This window comes from Oncorhynchus mykiss, chromosome 15 (genome assembly GCF_057628025.1).
Source record: "Oncorhynchus mykiss isolate SJ-2025 chromosome 15, ASM5762802v1, whole genome shotgun sequence".
Lineage (NCBI taxonomy): Eukaryota > Metazoa > Chordata > Actinopteri > Salmoniformes > Salmonidae > Oncorhynchus > Oncorhynchus mykiss.
Window position 1 is genome coordinate 35701820 of NC_143036.1, and position 21007 is coordinate 35722826.

Below are 21007 nucleotides of genomic sequence, written 5' to 3' on the forward strand. Positions count from 1 at the left end.
GGTTACCAAGATAACATGAATGATCCTGAGTGGCCCATTTACAGTTTTGACTGAAATTGACTTGAAAATGTTTGTCAAGACATGAAAATGGTTGTCTAACAATGATCAGCACCCAACATGACAAAGCTTGAAGAATTTTAAATAGAATAATGTGCAAATAGTGTACAATCGAGATGTGCAAAGCTCTTAGAGACTTACCAAGAAAGACTCACAGCTGTAATCATTGCCAATGGTGATTCTAATGTATTGACTCAGGGATGTACATACTTATGTCAATTATACATTTCTCTATTTATTTTTTTATACATTTTTCTAACATTTCTAAACACATGGTGCGGCAGGGTATACTAGCGTTGGACTAGTGACCGGAAGGTTGCAAGTTCAAATCCGCGACCTGACAAGGTACAAATCTGTCGTTCTGCCCCTGAACAGGCAGTTAACCCACTGTTCCTAGGCCGTCATTGAAAATAAGAATTTGTTCTTAACTGACCTGTCTAGTTAAATAAAGGTAATACATGAAAATGTTTTCACTTTGCCATTATGTATAGATAGATTGGAGAGAAAAAACAAAAATGCAATCAATTTTGAATTTAGGCTGTAACACAACAAAATATGAAATAAGTCAAGGGGTATGAATACTTTCTAAAGGCACTGTATATGATATAGAGGGATTTTAGACCGGTGACACTGACACCGTTCTATGAAGCCAGCAGTGTACGTTGCTGAATGCTTGCTGACACATTTTGCTATTTGCTGCAAGAACCATAGCTATATTTGTATTAGACAAGGACCATCCTTACTGTATTTTTGCCCTAGAAAATACACTATAAACTTTTACGAGAACAGGCATGTTGTTTTGGGTTGGTAGACAAAGCCCCTGAAGCGAACCTAGTTTGCAAATCTGGGTCTGTTATCAAAATCTCTGTCCGAGTTTAAATTAGTTTGTTTAGCTAGCTAATATTTGCTAGCCAGTTTGAGTTGATACATTATTGAATGCAAACTGGCTACATCATATGATTAGTATGAAGCTAGCATCCAAATGCCTTCTTATTTAGCTTGCTACAGTATCATTCCCCTTTCATCTGTGGTATCATAGCTAACCAGGCTCACTAGCATTTTCAAATAATGTTGTATATAGCTAGCACCAGTTATCTACTGAGCTACTCACTAACACCAGTTACAGGTTTGCCAGTTCATAGCCAGCAGAAGTGGTAGTGTGACATGTAATCCCTTCCTGGCCATCTAGCGATATTGTTGAAATGCATTGGAAGTTTGCACTAACTTTATGGAAGCCTGTTTTCACTCCTATTTTCCAAGTGAAATGTGCATGCATTGCACATATATGGACACTTGACAACATGTCCACATGGCAGCTGAGAGTGGACCACGCCATGTTGTCTCTGGGAAATTGTGCATCATTGACAAAGGTAGACATGTAAGTTATCCATACCCAATCCTCAGAAAAACTGACTTACCCTTCATTTGAGACATGTCCTTTTTTCCTAAACATCTCACAGGCTCAATCTCAGGGGTTTCTCTCCAAATCCCCGTTTGAATACCACAGATAATGCTCTTTAAGGTCTGAACTGCTTTTTGTTGCTGCTGTAAGCAAATGACAATCTGCTGCCTGCCTACCTTGTGTTGTGTTCCTGCAAAGCAGACCTAGCACAGCGTTCAATGTCGTTATGCCATGTTAAACGAATGACCTAACACAGAACCCCATGTAATCACCTGCATTAGCAGACCAGTACAGAGCCAGACAGATCTCTCACATCAGTACCAGCAGTATGTGGCTGGCTATCATATTGTAATCTAAGTTGTGTCCCAAATGGCACCCTATTCCCTATAAAGTGCATTACTTTTGACCAGAGCCTATGGAATGATGATGGACCAATGTGCCCCTAGGGGACATGGAGACACTGACCGTAACATAATAATATATAATGAATTAATAGCATTGCAATCAAGTGTCATATGGATGCCATTATGCATGCACAGCAGGGACATGTTTCTCTCTGCCCTATATTGGTTAACCAGCAGCACGTCAGGTCAGTGCTACAGTACAGTAGCAGGACGGGGTGAGAGAACTAATGTAGCACACACACGCTGAAGCATTCACACACTTGCAGGCACACTGTCTGTCAGGATCAACAACAAGGTCAACCGCCTTTTAGCAAGGGACAGAAACAGTGATGTTTTGACTCCGGGTTAAAACAAATCCATCTTCCCCGGCGCGTGACCTTGTCTTGTTTAATGAAATGTAGTAGTGAGCACATTTAACTTCTACCCGCTGCTTAACAGGGTGTGTCTTTCCTACACAAATGTTCCAGTGTTAAATCAACACTGACCCTGTTAAATTTACAACTGGGCCAGTGTCTACACAAGTCTTCTTGGGTATGACTCTACAAGCTTGGAACACCTGTGTTTGAGGAGTTTCTCCCATTCTTCTCTGTAGATCTTCTCAAGCTCTATCAGGTTGGATGGGGAGCATTGCTGCACAGCTTTTTTCATGTCTCTCCAGAGATGTTCTATCGGGATCAAGTCCGGGCTCTGGCTGGGCCATTTAAGGACATGTTCCATAGTCACTGCTGCAATGTATTGGCTGTGCGCTTAGGGTCGTTGTCGTGTTAGAAGGTGAACCTTCATCCCAGTCTGAGGTCCTGAGTGCTCTGGAGCAGGTTTACATCAATGATCTCTCTTTACTTTGCTCCATTCATCTTTCCCTCGATCCTGCCTAGTTAACCAGTCCCTCCTGCTGAAAAACATGCCCACAGCATGATGCAGCCTATACCATGCTTCACCGTTGGGATGGTGCCAGGTTTCCTCCAGATGTGACTCTTTGCATTAAGGCCAAAGAGTTCAATCTTGGATTCATCAGACCAGAGAATCTTGTTACTCATGGTCTGAGAGTCTTTATGTGTCTTTTAGCAAATTCCTAGCGGGCTCCCATGTGCCTTTTATTGAGGATTGACTTCCGTCTGGCCAGTCTACCATAAAGGCCTGATTGGTGGAGTGCTGCAGAGATGGTTGTCCTTCTGGAATTTTCTCCCATCTCCACAGAGGATCTATGGAGCCCTGTCAGAGTGACCATTACGTATTTGGTCACCACCCTGACCAAGGTCCTTCCCCCCAGATTGCTGTTTGGCTGGGCGCCCAGCTCTAGAAAGAGTCTCAGTGGTTCAAAACGTCTTCCATTTAAAAATGATGGAGTTCACCATGTTCTTGGGGACTTTCAATGCTGCAGACCTTTTTTGGTACCCTTCTCCAGATCTGCGCCTCAACACAATCCTGTCTTGGAGCTCTAGGGACAATTCCTTCAACCTCATGGCTTGGCTTTTGCTCTAAAATGCACTGTCAACTGTGGGACCTTATGTAGACAGGTGTGTGCCTTTCCAAATCATGTCCAATCAATTGAATTTACCACAGGCGAACTACAATAAAGTTGTAGAAAAATCTCTGTGATGATCAATGGAAACAGGATGCACTTGAGCTCAATTTTGAGTCTCATAGCATAGGGTCTGAATACTTATTTAATTAAGATATATACTATTATATATACTACTGGTCAAGAGTTTTAGAACATCCACTGATTCAAATGTTTTTCTTAAATTTTTTCTATCTTCTGCATGTGCAAAGATGTCATCAATGCAAAGGGTGGCTATGTGAAGAATCGCAAATATAAAATATATTTTGATTTGTTTAACACCTCTTTGGTTATTAAATTATTCCATATGTGTTATTTCACAGTTGTGATGTCTTCAATATTTTTCTACATTGTAGAAATTAGTAAAAATAAAGAAAAACCCTGGAATGAGTGGGTGTGTCAAAACTTTTGACTGGTACTGTATATATATTTTTTATTTATTTATTCGGGGGGCCAAATAAAACCACCCCCGGGCCAAATTCAGTCAGTTCGTCAAATTTCTTCCCTGCTAGAGCTGCCCCGATCAACTGTGAGTGCTGCAGTAGAGCGTGGTGGGAAATATGATAATGATGGGTTTGGTTTTGATGGGAATTATTTTCTCTGCACTGAGTAAAACTGATACGATTACACTCTCAAACTCAACACTGGGTATTAACACAACCACTGGTGTTATTTTACAGCACTGAGTGTTAATTTGAATCTTAGAGAGTTAATTAAACTCCTGAATCAACATTTGAAACGTCACACTGAAACACTGGCCCTGGCCAATTAACTGTGTTTACATGCAGGAGGATGCATATTGGGAGAATGGGATCTATGTCTACTATTCCATAATGTTCAACACATGACTCTACTCTTGAACAAGCATTTCACTACACCCTCAATAATATCTGCTAAACGTGTATTTGGCCAATAAAAATGTATTTGAAGATATACCCGTGAAACAATCTTAGAACACACTGTACAATATTACTAAAGACATAGCACCTATTGAAACATAACTGCAACAGAGAAATTAATTAAATATGTACTCATTGCCACTGCTTATTGGCCTAATTTATCATCTCCCCATGTATTTCTTATTTTGCTGACATAATCACAAAGGTGTCTAGGTTGGGTTAGGTTGTGCCCCTCACTCTCTCCCGGCCACAATCCCAAATGGCTCATAGTGAACACTAAATAAGGAATAGGGCGTCTGATGCACAGTGTGGGATGCAGGCACAGTAGCTTCCAGCTACCTCATCTCACTGGTGTGCAGCATTAGCCTTGAAAAGGGGCCAAAAATGGTTTGAATGTAATGTAATTTAAACCCGGACATGTCTGCCTGATAGCTGCATCCATCATTGTCAACAATGGGTACATCAACACAGACCCCAAGGTTCTGCCAAATGATACACTTGGAATTTGAACTTCTCACTCAGGTGTCTCTAAACATTGTGGATGGAGAGAGTAGGCAAATCTAATCGAAAGTGACAAGGCACACTGTGCCCTCCTCTTCGCCACACTCCTCAGAGTATCTTTCTGACTGGCTTCACAGATAGAGTCATGGCTAACTGCATATTGTAGCTATGCCACAACAATGTTTCCAAAGCTTCATTATTGAAATCCAGATCAATTATTAATTTGTTGTTGTTAGATTTTAAAACCAATCTTCCTTTTTATCTATTGCGCAACCTGCACAGACCACAACAAGCCCTGATATATAAAAATGTACTATTTTGTTTACTGTAGTTTCACATACACTCTATGATAATACTGTATTCGTGGCTTTCTAGACAAATGCCTGGATGAATCTATCAGGAAGGTGTTTTCTGACTGAGTGATGTCTGTGACATCTCCCTCTGCCAAACAAGTTCATCAGTTAATGAAAGAGACATCAAAGCACTTACAGTGCCTTGCAAAAGTATTCATCACCCTTGGCGTTCTTCCAGTTTTCTATTACAACCTGAAAGTTCAATGGATTTTTAAAATAACTTGTTTAAAAAACGGAGAAGTGGTGCGTGCATATGTGTTCACCCCCTTTGCTATGAAGACCCGAAATAAGATCTGGTGAAACCAATTACCTTCAGAAGTCACATAATTAGTTAAATGAATTCTACCTGTGTGCAAACTAAATGTCACATGATCTCAGTAAATATACACCTGTTCTGAAAGGCCCCAGAGTCTGCAACACCACTAAGCAAGGGTCAACACGAAGCAAGCAGCACCATGAAGACAAGGGAGCTCTCCAAACAGGTCAGGGACAAAGTTGAGTATAAGTACAGATCAGGGTTGGGTTATAAAAAAATATCCGAAACTTTGAACATCCCACGGAGCACCATTAAATCCATTATTGAAAATTTTTTAAGAAAATGGCACCACAACATACTTGCCGACAGAGGGCCGCCCACCAAAACTCACAGACCAGGCAAGGAGGGCATTAATTAGAGAGGCAACAAAGATACCACAGATATCCCTGATGGAGCTGCAAAGCTCCACAGTGGAGATTCCATAGGACCACTTTAAGCCGTACAGTCTACAGAGCTGGTTTTTACGGAAGATTGACCAGAAAAAAGCTATTGCTTAAAGAAAAAAATGAGCAAGCATGTTTGGTGTTTGCCAAAGGGCATGTGAGAGACTCCCCAAACATATGGAAGAAGGTACTCTGGTCTGATTAGACTAAAATTGAGCTTTTGGCGCAACCCAACACCTCTCATCACCCTGAGAACATCATCCCTACAGTGAAGCGTAATGGTGTTAGCATCATGCTGTGGGGATGTTTTTCATCGGCTGGGACTGGAAACCTGGTCAGAATTGAAGGAATGATGGAGAGCGCTAAATACAGGGAAATTCTTGAGGGAAACCTCTTTCAGTCTCCCAGAGATTTGCGACTGGGATGGAGGTTCACGTTCCAGCAGGACAATTACCCTAAGCATACTGCTAAAGCAAAACTTGAGTGGTTTAAGGGGATACATTAAAATGTCTTGGAATGGCCTAGTCAAAGCATAGACCTCAATCCAATTGAGAATATGTGGTATGACTTAAAGATTGCTGTACACCAGTGTAACCCATCCAACTTGAATTTTGCGTTGAAGAATGGGCAAAACTCCCAGCGGCTAGATGTGACAAGCTTCTACAATCATAACCCCAAGAGACTTGCAGCTGTAATTGCTAATAGTTAAGCGTTCTCAAGTGTTCTGTTTTTTTTTGCCTTATTTCTTGTTTGTTTCACAATAAACTATATTTGCATCTTCAAAGTGGTAGGCATGTTGTGTAAATCAAATGATACAAACCAGCCAAAAATGTATTTTAATTCCAGGTTGTAATGCAACAAAATAGGAAAAATGCCAAGGGGGTGAATACTTTCGCATGCCACTGTACCTGGCTGTCATCATTTGGAGCCTGACGATTACACAAACCGGTAATTTAAAAGGAATTAGAGCTTGTTAAAGTTTAGAATCACAGATTGATGTTGTTTATCCAGTCATTTATAGAATCATTACTGGACTTAGATTTATTTAATGTTTCCTTAATTTTAGATCACAGCCCTTTTAGCCCAGGAATTGACCTGATTGTCTGTTTTAGTCAATCGGTTGTATTGTTTTGTTGTAATTCAACCTATTCCTCCCTCTGTAACTTCTCTTCACATCAGCTAAGAAGTTTCTTATGCAACTGTGAAGTTTGTTATTGCAAGGTACCATTTTAAACTCTCAATCCACCCCTCTTTTTTTCTCTGCCCTAAGCTTGTTTTGTCCCTTCTCTTTGAAGGCAGCTATCTGTCCTCTGTATACCGTCCTGTCAATCTCTCCGCTGTGACTTTTGTCTTTTTTTCTTCCATCTTGAACTTGTTATTTGTCCAACAAAGAGACAGGAGAAAGATTAATGAAACTGCTTTGACATCTCAGTCACATAGCTACATCACCGCCGCTACCACCACCACTACTGCCACTCCACTTCCTCAAGCAAATAAATCTCCACTTTCCCATCTGTCACTTCTGACTAATGTCCACTGCCATATACTTATCTTGATTTTTACCCAAATTGAAAAGACATGAGAGAGGGACTACTTTATTTGTGTTCATGGACCAATGATTTGACTACCAGTGGGAGGAAGAGAATACTTATAACTGCTGCTTAAATACTTTGAGGTTGAAAGTAACTCATTATGGTATGTATGTTTATGTGCATGTACATGTACATAATGTACATTAAAACATTAAGAACACCTTCCTAGTATTGAGTTGCACATAGGGCTGTTACAGTGACCATATTACCATCACACCAGCGGTCTCTAGTCATGACACAGTCAAATTCCACATGATCGTTTAGTCATGGTAATTAGGCTTCTCAAAGTACTGATGATGCTGATAGTCATTAGTAGCCTGTCAAACTTGCTAACTGCCTGCTACTCAGCCCTCTATTGTCCCTCTAATCACTCTGATATCAATGCAAATGTAATCAAAAATCTAATCAAAACACTTCATGAGAGCCCATGAGCTCATGTGGCGCAACGTTTTCTATAGGCTATGCAAATGCGTGAAAAACAGAGTGATGGCCTCTATTAAAAAGAGGAGGATCACATTAGCTTTCTATAGGCTAGCCTACTATATTCATTTCTCAACTTTCCTAATATTAGGAGTATAGCCTACTGGCATGAAAATGAACCACTGGAAAAGTGTCCTCCATTCGCTATTTAAGTGAATAGATTACATATTTTTGCCCTGCCCCTGTTTTGAGACAGGTGCATGATAGTGGTCCAATCTAAATTAAAACACATTTCACGCATATATCATTTAGTATATGTTATTAACCTTTCTGATCTCCCCATCCCGGATCCGGGATCGTGAATACAGACTCAAGCTCATTACCATAATGCAACGTTAACTATTCATGAAAATCGCAAATGAAATGAAATAAATATGCCATCTCTCAAGCTTAGCCTTTTGTAAACAACACTGTCATCTCAGATTTTCAAAATATGCTTCTCAACCATAGGAAAACAATCATTTGTGTAAAAGTAGCTAGCTAGCGTAGCATTTAGCGTTAGCATTAGCGTTAGCATCCAGCACGCAACATTTCAACAAAAACATAAAAGCCTTCAAATAAAATAATTTACCTTTGAAGAACTTCAGATGTTTTCAATGAGGAGACTCTCAGTTAGATAGCAGTGGCTCAGTTTTTCCAAAAAGATTCTTTGTGTATTAGAAATAGCTCCGTTTTGTACATCACATTTGGCTACCAAAAAAAAACGAAAATTCAGTCCTCAAAACGCGAACTTTTTTCCAAATTAACTCCATAATATCGACTGAAAACATGGCAAACGTTGTTTAGAATCAATCCTCAAGGTGTTTTTCACATATCTCTTCGATGATATATCATTCGTGGAAGCATGGTTTCCCCTCTCAATCAAATGGAAAAATACTTGCACATGGCTTTGCGCACCAGTTTCGACGCAGGACACCAGGCGGACACTTGGAAAATGTAGTCTCTTATGGTCAATCTTCCAATGATATGCCTACAAATACGTCACAATGCTGCCGACATCTTGGGGAAACGGCAGAAGGTCTAAGCTTATTCCTGTCGCATTCACAGCAATATAAGGAGACATTAGAAAACAGAGCTTCAGAAATTCTGCTCATTTCCTGTTTGACGTATCATCTTGGTTTCGCCTGTAGAATGAGTTCTGGGGCACTTACAGACAAAATCTTTGCAGATTCTGAAACTGCATAGTCGAGCATCTTTTCGTGACAAAATATCGCGCTTAAAACGGGAACGTTTTTTATCCAAAAATGAAATAGCGCCCCTAGAGATGCAACTGGTTAAGACTAGATTAAATCAATAACATTCCGATGGGTGACAATATTAGCCTATCACTTGTGAATAATACCCAGCTTGTGTGCAGTAATGCAAGAAACAGCACATGCCTTTTATTGCGACTTTTTCAAATCATTGTCGCGCACCTCATGTAGCCTAGCCCACACACGGCAAGATGGCGTAGCAGTCAGACGTCTTTGTCCTGTCTCGTCCCATGTGTATACTGTATATCTTTTTCTTTGCGTTCTTTTTAATGTTTTTCCTAAACCTCAACTTCAAAATACTCTCCTGAAACGCGCCTCACCCGATGTGGTGTGGATTTTTTTTTAAATCCTAAAGTATTTCTATTTACCTCCGAACTGGAATACCTCAACTGAAACTAGCTATCAGTCAGCTAACCACTGCTAGCGGTCATCAGCTAACCTTTAGCTCTGAATGCTCTCGCGAGTTCGTACAACGCATTTCAAACCAGAGGATAACGGACCTATTTTTCTCTCCATATCCCCGAATTCCTACCACAAACTCTGAACCTTTTCATCTGGATCATCACAGCTAGCTAACCGCAACCCGGGTTGACTACTCCTGGCTAACGTTCGCGTCCCGGAGCTAGCACCAACTAGCCTGGGGCTAGCCCATTCTAGACCCATCTCCTGGCTCACTCCTGGGCTACAATATCCGGACCACTTCTACTGCCGGTACGGGGCACGGAACCCCGCCGATCCTCTACAACTGGAATATCGACAATCCCCAGAAACATTCCTTTTACTCTCTGTTCTGAACGTGCTAGACGGCCAGTTCGTATAGCCTTCAGCCGTACCCTTATCCTACTGTCCTCTGTTCCTCTGGTGATGTAGAGGTTAATCCAGGCCCTGCAGTGCCTGGCTCCACTCCCACTCCCCAGGTGCACTCAGTTGTTGACTTCTGTAACTGTAAAAGCCTTGGTTTCATGCATGTTAACATTAGAAACCTCCCCCCTAAGTTTGTTTTACTCACTGCTTTAGCACACTCTGCTAACCCGTATGTCTTAGCCGTGTCTGAATCCTGGCTTAGGAAAACCACCAAAAACCTTGAAATCTCCATTGCTAACTATAACATTTTCCGGCAAGATAGAACTGCCAAAAGGGGCGGTGTTGCAATCTACTGCAAAGATAGCCTGCAGAGTTCTGTATTACTATCCAAGTCTGTACCCAAACAATTTGAGCTTCTACTTCTAAACATTCACCTTTCCAGAAACAAGTCTCTCACTGTTGCCGCTTACTATAGACTTCCCTCTTCCCCCAGCTGTGCCCTTCGATACCATATGTGAATTGATTGAGCTTCGTGCTACTAGGCTCGTGCTACTAGGTGACCTAAACTGGGACATGCTTAACACCCCGGCCATCCTACAATCCAAGCTTGATTCGCTCAATCTCACAAAATTTATCAATGAATCTAACAGGTAAAACTCAAAATCCTTAAACATGGGCACCCTCATAGATGTCATCCTAACTAACTCGCCCTCCAAATACACCACTTCTGTTTTCAATCAAGATCTCAGCGATCGCTGCCTCATTGCCTGCATCCGTAATGGGTCTGCGACCAAACGACCACCCCTCATCACTGTCAAACGCTCCCTAAAACACTTCTGCGAGCAGACATTTCTAATCGATCTGGCCGGGGTATCCTGGAATGACATTGACCTCATCCCGTCAGTAGATGATGCCTAGCTATTCTTTAAAAGTACCTTCCTCACCATCTTAAATAAGCATGCCCCATTCAAAAAATGTAGAACTAGGAATAGATATAGTCCTTGGTTCACTCCAGACCTGTCTGCCCTTGACCAGCACAAAAGCATCCTGTGGCGTTCTGCATTAGCATCGAATAGCCCCCGAGATATGCAACTTTTCAGGGAAGTTAGGAACAAATATACACAGGCAGTTAGGAAAGGCTAGCTTTTTCAAACAGAAATTAGCATCCTGTAGTACTAATTCAAAAAAGTTCTGGGACACTGTAAAGTCCATGGAGAATAAAGTCACCTCCTCCCAGCTGCCCACTGCTCTGAGGCTAGGAAACACTGTCACCACCAAATTTCAATAATATTCCTCTACGGCTGGCCATGCTTTCCACGTGCCTACCCCTACCCCGGTCAACTGCCCGGCACCCTCCACAGCAACCCGCCAAAGCCCCCACCATTTCTCCTTTACCCAAATCCAGATAGCCGATGTTCTGAAAGAGCTGCAAAATCTGGACCCCTACAAATCAGCCTGGCTAGACAATCTGGACCCTCTCTTTCTAAAATGATCTGCCAAAATTGTTGCAACCCCTATTACTAGCCTGTTCAACCTCTCTTTCGTATTATCTGAGATTCCCAAAGATTGGAAAGCTGCCGCGGTCATCCCCCTCTTCAAAGGGGGTGACACTCTAGACCCAAATTGCTACAGACCTATATCTATCCTACCCTGTCTTTCTAAGGTATTCGAAAGCCAAGTTAACAAACAGAATACCGACCATTTCAAATCCCACCGTACCTTCTCCACTATGCAATCTGGTTTCAGAGCTGGTCATGGGTGCACCTGAGCCACGCTCAAGGTCCTAAACGACATCATAACCGCGATCGATAAAAGACATTACTGTGCAGTCGTATTCATCGACCTGGCCAAGCATTTCGACTCTTTCAATCACCACATTCTTATTGGCAGACTCGACAGCCTTGGTTTCTCAAATGACTGCCTCGCCTGGTTTACCAACTACTTCTCTGATAGAGTTCAGTGTGTCAAATCGGAGGGCCTGTTGTCCGGACCTCTGGCAGTCTCTATGGGAGTGCCACAGGGTTCAATCCTCGGGCCGACTCTCTTCTCTGTATACATCAATGATGTTGCTCTTGCTGCTGGTGATTCTCTGCTACACAACTACGCAGACGACACCATTCTGTATACTTCTGGCCCCTCTTTGGACACTGTGTTAACTAACCTCCAGACGAGCTTCAATGCCATACAACCCTCCTTCCGTCGCCTCCAACTGCTCTTGAACACAGGGAAAACTAACTGCATGCCATTCAACCGATCACTGCCAGCACCTGCTCGCCTGTCCACTACTCTGGACAGCTTTGACTTAGAATACGTGGACAACTACAAATACCTAGGTGTCTGGTTAGACTGTAAGCTCTCCTTCCAGACTCACATTAAGCATCTCCAATCCAAAATTACATCTAGAATTGGCTTCCTATATCGCAACAAAGCATCCTTCGCTCATGCTGCCAAACATACCCTCGTAAAACTGACCATCCTACCGATCCTCGACTTCGGTGATGTCATTTACAAATAGCCTCCAATCTATGAAATAGCCTCCAACACTCTACTCAACAAACTGGATGCAGTCTATCACAGTGCCATCCGTTTTGTCACCAAAGCCCCATACACTACCCACCATTGCGACCTGTACGCTCTCGTTGGTTGGCCCTTGCTTCATACTCGTCGCCAAACCCACTGGCTACAGGTTATCTACAAGTCTCAGTTAGGTAAAGCCCCGCCTTATCTCAGCTCACTGGTCAACATAGCAGCACCCATTCGTAGCACGCGCTCCAGCAGGTATATCTCACTGGTCACCCCCAAAGCCAATTCCTCCTTTGGTCGTGCTGCCAATGACTGGAACGAACTGCAAAAATCTCTGAAGTTGGAGACTCATATCTCCCTCACTAGCTTTAAGCACCAGGCTTCAGAGCAGCTCACAGATCACTGCACCTGTACATAGCCCATCTGTGAACAGCCCATCTATCTACCTACCTCATCACCATACAGTAATTGTTTATTTATCTTGCTCCTTTGCACCCCAGTATCTCTACTTGCACATTCATCTTCTGCACATCTACCATTCCAGTGTTTCAATTGCTATATTGTAATTACTTCGCCACTATGGCCTATTTATTGCCTTAACTCCCTTATCTTACCTCATTTGCACTCACTGTCCATAGACATTTTTTATTTTGTTTCACTGTATTACTGACTATGTTTTGTTTATTCCATGTGTAACTCTGTGTTGTTGCATGTGTTGAATTGCTATGCTTTATCAAATCAAATCAAATGTATTTATATAGTCCTTCGTACATCAGCTGATATCTCAAAGTGCTGTACAGAAACCCAGCCTAAAACCCCAAACAGCAAGCAATGCAGGTGTAGAAGCACGGTGGCTAGAAAAACTCCCTAGAAAGGCCAAAACCCAGGAAGAAACCTAGAGAGGAACCAGGCTATGTGGGGTGGCCAGTCCTCTTCTGGCTGTGCTGGGTGGAGATTAAACAGAACATGGCCAAGATGTTCAAATGTTCATAAATGACCAGCATGGTCAAATAATAATAATCACAGGCAGAACAGTTGAAACTGGAGCAGCAGCATGGCCAGGTGGACTGGGGACAGCAAGGAGTCATCATGTCAGGTAGTCCTGAGGCATGGTCCTAGGGCTCAGGTCCTCCGAGAGAGAGAAAGAAAGAAAGAAAGAAAGAAAGAAAGAAGAAAGAAAGAGAGAATTATAGAGAGCATACTTAAATTCACACAGGACACTGGATAGGACCGGAGAAGTACTCCAGATATAACAAACTGACCCTAGCCCCCCGACACATAAACTACTGCAGCATAAATACTGGAGGCTGAGACAGGAGGGGTCAGGAGACACTGTGGCCCCATCCGATGACACCCCCGGGCAGGGCCAAACAGGAAGGTTATAACCCCACCCACTTTGCCAAAGCACAGCCCCCACACCACTAGAGGGATATCTTCAACCAACAACTTACCATCCTGAGACAAGGCCGAGTATAGCCCACAAAGATCTCCGCCATGGCACAACCCAAGGGGGGGCGCCAACCCAGACAGGAAGATCACATCAGTGACTCAACCCACTCAAGTGACGCACCCCTCCCAGGGACGGTATGAAAGAGCCCTAGTAAGCCAGTGACTCAGCCCCTGTAATAGGTTTAGAGGCAGAGAACAGATGAGTCTTCAGTAAAGACTTAAAGGTTGAGACCGAGTTTGCGTCTCTCACATGGGTAGGCAGACCATTCCATAGAAATGGAGCTCTATAGGAGAAAGCCCTGCCTCCAGCTGTTTGCTTAGAAATTCTAGGGACAATTAGGAGGCCTGCGTCTTGTGACCGTAGCATACGTGTAGGTATGTACGGAAGGACCAAATCAGAGAGATAGGTAGGAGCAAGCCCATGTAATGCTTTGTAGGTTAGCAGTAAAACCTTGAAATCAGTCCTTGCCTTGACAGGAAGCCAGTGTAGGGAGGCTAGCACTGGAGTAATATGATCAATTTTTTTAGTTCTAGTCAGGATTCTAGCAGGCGTATTTAGCACTAACTGAAGTTTATTTCGTGATTTGTCCAGGTAGCTGGAAATTAGAGCACTGCAGTAGTCTAACCTAGAAGTGACAAAAGCATGGATTCATTTTTCTGCATCATTTTTGGACAGAAAGTTTCTGGTTTTTGCAAAGTTACGTAGATGGAAAAAAGCTGTCCTTGAAACAGTCTTGATATTTTCTTCAAAAGAGAGATCAGGGTCCAGAGTAACGCTGAGGTCCTTCACAGCCTATGTCAATCTACTATCCCCATAGTACAAAAGTTGATTGGCTAGTCCTTTGCTGTTTGTTAGGTTTACTCACATGTTGGCTGATGAAAAGTTAATGTGGACAGTTCTTCAAATATCTTAAATGTGCGCCTCGGAATTAAAAAAGGACACTTGCAGTTGGGTCCCTGATGTGTATGTCTTCACTTGTAGCCTGAGAGAAAGACCCGGTCACGTGACAGGCATTGGCTAATAAGAAGTGAGCTATCTGAGAGACCCATGTGAGTGAGAGGTGAATTAGAGCAAGCAGCTGGGAGAAGGGAATTATAATTATTATATTCAGCTCCAGGGCACAATGTTCACTGGCCGTAAAAGGCATGGATTTTTTTAGGTGGCATTACAGCTACACAATGCAGTGCCGGTGGGAAATTCAAAACATTATCAAGTGCTTTTCAAATTGTGAATGAGAGACTGATGAAGTCTGTGCAACCTGCGCAAATAACGAAGCAGAGCTCATGCCTTTCATGCAACTTTTTTCAAATCATCATTAGATTCACATCATGCAGCCTTTGATTGCGTACAAAATCCAAGCGTTTGGCTATATGTTTTGATCACAACTAAAGTGCCATAAATAACTCTAAATTAAGCATATAGGAAGACATGTTACTTTGTTATCCGCATGTGCACACTCCCTCAGAAATCTCTAGGAGAAAACTTCCTTAAAAATATAAATTCTGCAATATTCAGTTGTATTCTTCATACTATAATATAAAATAATGCCATGGAGTTCTAAGAAAATGTTGTCTGCTAAATTAACTAGTGTTGCCTACAGCCATATGGCAGCAAGATCAGTGTCTCACCTAAGGCCAAGGTGTATGCTATTCTGTTCTTCTGAAATTGACTACATTTTCTTCATATCATGTTTTTTTAGACCTTTACCCTGTGTAACTGGGTAAAGAACCTAAGGGGGCCAGATATAGGGGAGGTAATAAGTGAGGTAATGGAGTCCTGGTGTGCCTCATTATGACGTGCAGGTGCGCATAGTGATTGATGCCAGGTGTGCGTAATGATGGATCCCAGGACCGGTGGTTAGTATTCATTGAATGCCGAAGGGGAGGAGCAGATGTGACAGTATCCCCCCTTGAGATGCGGCTCCAGCCGCAGGACGACGCCAACCAGAGGGACAGCCCTGAGGACGAGGAGTGGGCCGGTCCGGGTGACAAAGGTGGAAATCACGGATGATGTTGGGATCCAGAATGACCTCCTCTGGAGCACAACACTGCTCCTTTGGGCTATACCCCTCCCAGTCCACCAGGTACTAGAGCCAACCACCACAGCGTCAGGAATCCAGTAGAGATCTGACGGCATTGGCCGGACCCCCCTCGATGTTAAGCTGTTACCTATACATCTCCCCGTTGACCCTCTGAAGAACCTTGAACGACCAACAAACCAGCGGCTCAGCTTCTTGCAGGGCAGGCAGAGTGGGAGGTTCCTGTTAGAGAGCCAGACATGATCCCCAGGCTGGTACACGGGGTCGCACTGCAGTGGCGGTCTGCCTGCTCCTTTTGATGGTGGATGGTGCACTGGAGTCTCACGTGAGCATCGCTCTACACTCCATCTGTGCGTCTGAACAACTCATCAACCAAGGGAGCTTCGGTCTGGCCAGGGGTCCACGGCGCCAGGGCCGGCTGAAAACCCAGATTACACTGGAAGGGGGTCAACCCAGAGGAGGAGTGACGTATCGAGTTCTGTGAATATTCTAAACATGGAAGGAATCGAACCAACTCTCCCTGCCGGTACTGACAGTGACTCCTCAGGAACCTCCTAAGCTCCTGGTTCATCCTCTCCAGGAACTTAGGAACCTCATAAGCTCCTGCTTCATCCTCTGCCCATTGGACTGAGGCCTATACTTGGAAGTGAGGCTGACCGTACCCATGATGTGAATTGGGGGCCACGGTTGGAGACAATGACATCCGGAAGGCTATAATGCTGGAAGACCGGCTGGAATAGTGCCTCAGCAACCTGGAGAGCAGTAGGAAAACCAGAAAGGGATTAAACGACAGGATTTAGAAACTCTATCCACATCCACCAAAATGGTGGTGAAACCATCAGACAAAGGGAGATCAGTAACAAAGTCAATGGATAGATGGGACAAGGGATGCTGAGGCACTGGAAGGGAAAGGTGTTTCCCTGATGGAGCGTTCAGGGGGGGATTTGGTTTGGGCACATACAGAATAGGAGTTGATGTAGTGAATGACGTCCTGCGCCAAGGTGGGCCATCAGTACTTCTCAGAGATAGATTGGGTAGTGCAAGATATAACTGGATGTCCAGCAACAAAATTTAATTAAAATCTAAATGAAAGCCTCATTCTATTTTAAATTCCACGCACGGGAGCACCAATTATGTTGTGTCTTTGGCTATGCCGGATTAAGTGATATGACATGCTATTCTATAAAATCCTTTCTCCGTAACTAATATTACCTGATTGAGCTAATCATGTAAAGGTAATTAACTAGAGAGTCGGGGCACCACAAAATAATATTTATAGAGCTGTTATCTTCCTAATAAACTCTTAAAGACCTAGTAATATTTTACATCAATAGCAGTCAATATTAAGCGTCACCTTAATTCAGTCTCATCTGAAAGTTGTAAATTCTTGGTTATCCTCACGAACCCTGGCTAACAAGTTGAATCAGCAATACAAAATTGGGATTAATTATTTATTTACTAAATACCTAACTAATCACACAATTACATATACAAAGAATGAATCATACCTTGATTACAAATTTCGTCATAAAGTAAAACGTCCCTAGCGGGCGGAACAGATATGACAGCTGGTTACACAAAATAAAAGGTTGTGGGTTTGAGTGAAAGAGCAGGAAAACTGAGGGACAAAGTGAGAAGCTGTGCTATCGTAAATACAGTATCTTATGCATTCTAAATTACCACCCATTTGGAAAAGGAAAACGCAATAAATATTTACTCTGAGCTGCGCTTCGGTAGGTTGGTGGTAGATGGAAGGCCGTGTTTCCAAACCGAGTCCTTTGTCCTTTGTCCTTTGAAGAATGCCTCTGGTGGTCAATTGAATTCGTTGCAGTAACGCCTTTGTGTGATAGACGGGATACTCTGTTTGTTCTTTCCTAGCCCGCGTTTGCAGCTACTGTTGCTAACTCATCGGCTAGGAGGTATCACTTCTGTAGTGAATAAGAATTCAAAGTTCATACCATTCGCAACCAAAGCTCACGCTGAGGTTGGCTTAGTTCTGTAGTTGACATGTTAGCCCTTTTAACGCAGAGGCTGCAGACCTCACGTACTTGGAACAGGGGGTTATATTGTCGTCAAGGCTTTATATAGGAAGGGAGAGGAGGGCGCGTTTGAAAAGTTCTAGAACCCATGTCCCTTCACAGGGGCGGGCCCCTGATTGAGCAGAGCCCCAACCTTACGAAAACCCAAATCTCTCATTTGGAAGCTAAAATGACATTTAATCTCTTCAAACATTTGAATTGAACAACAATTCCATGTGACTCCGATAACTACAAAGTGCAGACTTTCCACTGTAGAGTTTATGTCATCCTATCATTGGTGAGAATGTCCCAGATGACAACCGAACTGACATCATATTCTTTAAGTAACACCGCATATTTTCAATTGGTCGGATTACCAGAATATAGTTCATTTCCCCCCACCCTCTGATGTTCCCAGAATCTCTATGTTAACCAAGGGGTTTTCAAATTTCACATCGGTAGGGTAGAGAGAGGAAAAAGGGGGAAAGAGGTATTTATGACTGTCATAAACCTTCCCCCAGGCCAAGGGTCCAAGGGCAGCTGCCAAAGTTACCGGGGATGCCTCAGCTAGCTCATCAGGCTTCCATGCCTCAGCTGGCTCGAACAGTTTCTCAAGCCTTGGTTGGCTTGTCAGGCTTCCATTGCCGAAGCTACCGGGGATGCCTCAGCTGGCTCGACTTGCTCTCAAGCCTAAGTTAACTCGTCGGGCTTCCATGCCTCAGATGGCTCGTCGGGGTCCCATGCCTCAACCGGCTCGTCGGGCTCCCATGCCTCAGCCGGCTCTACAGGTTCCCGCGCCTCAGCAGAAGCAATCGGCCTGCTCCTGGTCTTCGGGACCATCCCTCTGGCCGGCGTCCTGTGGCTAGAGTCGCGCGTCAGGGAGGGGGTACTGTCACTTCTACTCCCTCTCCTCCACTCTGGCGCTCATTGTCACCAGTTTACTAATTATTACGCACACCTGTCACCATTGTTACACGCACCTGCGCCTCATGAGACTTACCTGGACTCCCTCGCCTTCCTGATTACCTCCCCTATATCTCTCACTCCCTTTGTTTTTTTCTTCAGGCGTTATTGTTTCTGCTTACACGTTTCATGTCTGTTCGCTACTCGTGCTTCTTTTTTTGCTCCATGTTCATTTATTTATTCAATTTACTCTCTGTACTTGCTTCCCGATTGTTAGCGTACACGTTACAACAGTGTATGTGTCTGTTCGCCTGCTTGGGCTGCATGATTCATGCATGTACAGTAAAACGTTGTACATATTAAATGGGAATGCACATAAAATCAAAGAGATTACGACAAGGTTGACTTTACTGGAATATGTCCTTGAACAGATAAAGGTGTTTTTAATTTCCCCATTCCTACTGTATATTTACCCACCATGTAGAGTAATATAGGCCAATAAAGAGGTGATAATTTACATTGTTGAAGCTAAAGTATGAGGACCACAATGGAAATAAGTCGTAGACTATTTTTGCATTTAACCTCAATGATTCTTAATCAAGTGTATATTTTTGTTTGTGTTTTATACCTTGTTTTAAATTCTCAATTAAAATAAACTAAACAAAAAAATGGTACAGTAGAAGGTGGATTTGGCTTCCTTGTACAGCATCCATTAGGGGTTTATTTGGTTAGTTTTAATTTAATCAGATTACTTTCAAGTATTTGTGAGAAAGGAATTTAGCCAAAGCAGTGTAAATAACCGTGGGCTGATAAACATTGAAAAAAAAAGTTTTCATTTGAGTAACTTCTAATCCTGCCAGATGTCTATTTCATGATTATAATGAGATGCAAATTGATGTTGTCACCAATAATAAACTGACAGTGTACTGCAAAGAAATAATTGGCCAAAAAATATGCTTTTACCTCCATAGGTTTTGAAAACTTGTGTGTACTGAATTCTGAAAACCTCTAATTTAGGTAGCTTCTAGCTTGTTTTATGGTACTTCCTGACGAAGACCATGCTGAAACAGTATGGTAATAATTTTGTTCTATTGAACACGACACTATAATAAAGCATTTATCCTGCTTGAGTTTTGAGCTTCTAGGTTTTCAAGTGGAATGGGTTGTCTTGTGGCAATGTGTCTCACAGATTCAAAGCTGTATTAGGAATTATAGACATTTCAATGGTCAAAACAATAACAAACAGTATTATCTTTTCCTTTTTCTTTCAGAGGATAAGTGGTGACTATTGGGAGACCAAGGACATTGATCTATGTGAGGAGGGTCCACAGTGCCAAACAACAAGGTGAGCTGTCTAATGTTTCTAGAAGTGATAGCAGTAATTAACAAGCACATATCACACAGATGGGTGTGATACAGTAGCTGCACTGAAGCTTCCATTGTGTGTATTGTTTGTCCACTCCACATGTGTAGCCTCCAATGTACAAAGCTGATTTATTTGGTCTAGACGCTGTTCGGTTCACCTTGGGGTAAAGAGTGGTGTGTGTGTGAGTGCAATAACTAGCGTTTGTAAGTCCGTGCGGGTATCTGTGCGTGTCTGTCTGTGTCTGTTTCGTCTGTGTCTGTGTCTGTGTCTGTGTCTGTGTATGGTGAGGTGGAGGGGTCATGTCTCACAGTGTGAGTGTTATACAGTCTAACAACCGAAACTGAGCACCTTTTCACGCAAACAAATCTGCCCTGTGGCTGTGTGTGGCTGTGGATTTAATTATTTATTTGAGAGCAAGGCCTCGGGAGTAACAGTATTGAAGGGTGTGATGCAGTGTGTTGTTCGGTGTAGAAGACTGTTCCATTGTGCATAAAATAACCCTAACCTGTTGAGTTCCGGTTCATAGCTATGCACACAGTTGCTGTTTCCATTAACTTGCCCAGTGATTTTTTTTGTTGACATTCAGATCTTTTGCATAGAAAATAGATGCTACACTTGCCTGCTAAGGGTGTGTTTCCATTTAACTATCTTGTGTCGATAAAAACAGCTGGACTTTATGATGTCACTCCCATTTATTATTATTA

The 21007-nt window shown here is 42.8% G+C and overlaps 1 protein-coding gene across 1 annotated transcript in view; it reads left to right on the forward strand.

The window, feature by feature from the left end:
* LOC110490018 (cadherin-18) overlaps positions 1 to 21007 on the forward strand; it is a 404998-nt gene that overhangs the window by 103770 nt on the left and 280221 nt on the right. Inside the window, exon 2 of the mRNA XM_021563094.3 lies at positions 20209 to 20282. The gene's annotated coding sequence lies outside the window, so the exon portion shown is untranslated. The remainder of the gene's footprint in view (positions 1 to 20208; positions 20283 to 21007) is intronic.